Genomic DNA, 5,026 nt, shown 5'->3' on the forward strand with positions numbered 1-5,026 from the left:
GTGCTTATCACAGGCTCAGAACACAAGTTGTGTCACAGCAAGTGGCTCAGCAAACCATTACATCATTATTGCCCAGATCAAAGTACTGTGATCTTCCAATCAGATAGGACATCAGGGCAATCAAAGTGTTGATCTCAGGAGACTGCCAGAAATCTCGGAACTCTCTACACTTTGTCCATACCAATCAGATGATAACAGCATGAGAACCTTCTATTTCTTTCAATGTAAATCTTGCTTTTCCCTTTTGCATAACATTTCCTGTGGCTAGAATGCAGACCACTTAAATTTTCCTCATGTATTTCCACCCTATTTTTCTTCCAACCTCTGGCAAAAGGTTCTCTTATTTGTTCTTGTATATTTTGTTATTTTTCTTTTGTTCAGTCATAACATTTCCCTGTTAGTACTATGCTTTTCCAGAACTCAGAAAACTATAAATACAGCTACTCATGTACTAGATACAGGGGGAATTCAGATAGTTCACCCATTGATTTAGCTCTTGTCTCTTGTCTTGAAGTCCTCTAGTGTAAGGCATAGTTTTTAGTCTTCATTGTTTTCTGTATCAGATTGTTTGTTGTGTGCTTTACAAAGTGCACTTTCTGTTATTCACATCACTCTTCCAAGGTCACAACTGTACTGGAAGAACTTGCACCCATTCAGAACCACTTTAGTCTCCTAAGACTTGTGGTTTAGCTCCCCCTCAAACTTAACAAATCACCTGTGATCTTCTCTTAGACACTTTACAGGAGTTTCATCTGGAGCCCACCATGAGGGGGGTTTCCATAGTTAAACAACACAAGTTCCAACAGTTCTCAGCATCCCAAACAGGTTTCTCAGACACTAGCCTGTAGGCTTAGGTCAACTCAGTCACAGTCAACACTAGTACCTGTATTGAGCAGAACACACAGATCTGCTAGAATCCAATCACACTGTGAAACGTCTAATAGTCTGAACACTAGAAGTACAGAATCTGATATTGCAGAAACCTTAGGAACACTATCAGAACAGCAGAGCACTCGAGTCAGTAACAAAGAGGAGGAAGAAGAAGACCTTGTAGCAACATCACTCAATCCCCAAGTAATCAATTTCTGAATTCACAACAAACTACTGTATTTCATGTCCCCAGAATTGTGTACAGGATTGCTAACTACCCTGCAACTTTCCTGAATCACATCAACATCACAACTGACTGTAACTGGCACACTGTATTACAGAAGAGCACAGTTGTCTCTACAGGAAACAGAGACAGTCCAGCAGCCAGTATCTTCACTCACACTAGCAACCAGTGTATTGTTAGCAACACAGCTCCAATTACAGTAACAGTAACTTGCAAGTGATGTGTAACTACTTCAGCAACTACAAGTAAACATGCAAATTCTATTACAACCAAGACTAGCAGTACAGCCAATGGCCACATTGAACATTCTGAAGCTGCCTTGTTACAGAGCACATGATGTGTTGTCCTTTGACAGAACTAAGCCCTGAGAGTTACAGAGGTATTTCACAGATGTGGAAAGTCTTACAAACGAATGCAACATAGCTAGAGCAGATATCATTCTGCTCACAATGAAGTATGTGCCTGTAGAAGTGGAGGATTTGTAGGATAATACAGATAAAACATCTTAGGATACATTTAAGACAGGAGTAATTGCATATTACCTGAGTCTCAAGACAGGAGCACAATATGCCAGAAGTGACTTGGATACTGTAGTGCAGAAATGGGCAGAGAGAGGAATTATGAATAGGGACAATTTGGGAACATACCATTGAGAGTTTACACTCATAGCAACCTATTTGACAACTAACAATAAGCTGTCACCAGAGGAATCTTACTGTGTTTTTCTGTGTGTGTTCTGTAGAGTAATCACAGAAAAACTGATACAGAAGTTAGAAATCAAGTATCCAGACTATGAGGACAGACTTGCATACAATATTACACAAGTTGTAGCTACAGTAGGGTTGATCCTCAGGGGATCTACACTCACAACAGTTAGTGGATTAGATACACTTGTGAGTCAGTCAGTGATTCTAGTCAAACAGGAAGAAGTTAATTTGACAAGCATTGTGGAAGCACTTTGGAGTCTGCAATTACAAGTAGAGTCAATAAAGCAAGGCCCAAGATCAGGAGGAGGAGGATATGGTGGAGGTTCAGGCAGAGGATCAGGAAACAGAAGTTGTGTGTTTTGTAGAGAATCTGGACATTTTATACACAGTTGCTCAAAAGTGTTAGAATACATTACAAACAGGAAGTGCACACAGAGCCCAGACAATAAAATTATCATGGCTAACAGAAACACCATTTCTGGGATAGGGTGGACCTTGAAGGAAAAGGTTGATAGCCACTTTCCATCATCACAAATGTACTCTGTTAGTTTTGTAGAGGCTGCACCAGTTGTAGCACACAGTCCAGGAGCTCCTATACCAGTTACAATGGTAGAGGTTGATGAAGAAGAAGAGGAGGAGGTGGAGAACCTTGTAGAGCTCAAAAGGCTTAAAGTAATACTTGGAGAAGCCTGTAAGAAGGTTGTAGAACAATTAAAAGCAAAGGATGTGAAGGGGAAGGGAAAGCAAGGGTGTGATTACAAAGTAGCAAAACCTGCAGATATCAGACTAGTGCCAGCAAGTATGTAGTAAGACACAACTGGGACAAAGGAGTACCTGTACTGCTACATTGCACCAATTGAGGACCCAGAAATAGCTGGAAGAGTTTTAGATTGTAGCTTGGACCAGGAAGTGCATATTACACAGTAGGAGTTACTTGCATTGTCTCTAGAGCTTCAGAAGAAGACTTGCAAATTAGTAACATTAAGGTGCTGAACAGATAGAAACACTGTGTTCTACAGTAGAGAACTGCCTGTTGCAGGATCAAACAATAGTAGGCTACAGCAGTATTGTAACATGTTGGCAGAAGTTAACCATTTGCTTCCACTCTGTACACTCAAGGCAATAGTAGACAGAAAAATTGAGGTAGATTGTATACTAGACCAGGGATCAAGCATAAACATAGTTTGAGCTGATGTATGGGAAGCATTAAAGATTCTGTTGGATTGTAATATGGCTGTTACACTTGAAACAGTAGATGCTAGTTAGGGATTGACTGTAGGACAGATTCTAAGGTTGCAACTCTCTATAGGAATGCTTCATGTAGATATCACAGCACAAGTTGTGCAGAAAGCTCTGTTCAGGATCTTGCTAGGTAGACTGTTCTTTACAACTACAGAATGTGAAACCAAAGATTTTGCAAATGGGGAGCAGCACATAATGCTTTAGGACCTGAATGATCTGTCAAGGAGGTGGTCTCTGTCCACCAGAGTGAGGGCACTGTGATATGAGCCAGAGACAGATTTTTGAGAAGTGTCAAGGAACTGGAAATGCTACAATTCCAGGGAGATGCACATATGGCAAGCAGATTAGGAACAAACAAGCAGAAGAGTAATAGTAAGGTAATGATTCTATACAGAGGAAGAGACAAAGGAAATAGAGTAAATGTAAGAAAGGATTACAGTCAGGGATCACAAGTCACAGAATCATAGATGATAGAGGCAGTAGAGTCACAGAAGTCAGTAATTCTCAATACACTGGATGACAAACTCGACACAGTTTTGTGGGCTTACAAGAAAGTTGCAAATAAGGTGCACCCTGTACCCAGAGTGCTTCCAGAGGAGTTCTGCATAGTCAGACAACAGCACCCCAATCCTCTAGCCAGAATGCCTATATTACTGACAATACTACAGCCCTTCATGCCTACCAGCCAACTTACAGAAGAGCAGATGTGAGCAATTAGAGAATTGTAATTAGGATTCTTATGGCTGGAAGAATGGAAACTTGCAGAAAACCTATTAATGCTACAGTCAGAAGCATTTGCATGGATGGAAGAGGAGTAAGGAACATTGGACCCTACATACTTTGATCCTATTCAAATTCTGACCATAGAGTATGTACTATGGGTAGAGAAAAGTATTCTGATCACATGCAGAATTGAGAAGAGGGTGATTGAGTTGTTAAAGGAGAAGTTGTGTAACAGAGCAATAGAACTGTTGAATTCCTCCTATCAATTGTAATGGTTTTGCATCACAAAGAAAGACAGAGTATCCTTGTAATTTATTATCAATTTGTAGAGGTTAAACACAGTTACAATAAAGGACACAGCTGTTCTGCCAAACATGGAACTAATTGCAGAAAGCTGTAGAGGTCATACATGCTATACACAACTCAATTTGCATATTGTGTTTGATTAGAGGAGTTTGGATGAGCAGTCTAGAGATCTGACAATGTTCCAGACACCTCTAGGGACGTTTTGCTTGACAGTATTGCTAATGGGTTACACTAACTCAGTACAGATTCTGTATAATAACTTAGTGTTTATTCTTTGCAACAAGATTCTGAATGTTACAAACCCATACACAGACAATGTTCTGGTAATTGGACCCTGCTCAAGATATGAGAAAGCAGACAGAACAGAGGAAATGCTTCCCAAGAACGAGGGAGTACAGAAGTTTGTTTACAAGCATCTGATGGATGTAAACCAGATTTTGCAGAGAGTGAAAGCTGTAGGAGGGACGTTTTCTGGAAAGAAGATGATGCTTTGTAACAAATCCACAATATTTGTTGGGCATAAGCTGACATATTTGGGGAGAGAGGCTGAAGAATTGTGAATACAGAAGGTTAGGGATTGGCTGCCTTGTAAGAGTGTTACAGAAGTACAGGGATTCCTCAGAACAGTAGGAGTGCTTTGTGTTTTTATTCAGAATTACACAAAGTTAGTACAACCACTCAATTGACTCACACAAAAGAACTTGATATTCAATTGGAATGACAAAGCACAGAAATCTATGAACACACTCAAGGAAGCAGTTTTACATTGCCCTGCACTAACACTAATCAACTACAAGTCAGAGTATCTGGTAGTTTTGGTAGTAGATTTGTCTATCATCAGAGTAGGATGGTATATTAGTCAGAAGCACCTGGATCACAAACAGAGAATAAATTGATTCAGATTGATTAACTGGAACACAACACAAGTACAATA

Source organism: Fomitiporia mediterranea (assembly GCF_000271605.1).
Source record: "Fomitiporia mediterranea MF3/22 unplaced genomic scaffold FOMMEscaffold_1, whole genome shotgun sequence".
Classification (NCBI taxonomy): Eukaryota; Fungi; Basidiomycota; class Agaricomycetes; order Hymenochaetales; family Hymenochaetaceae; genus Fomitiporia; species Fomitiporia mediterranea.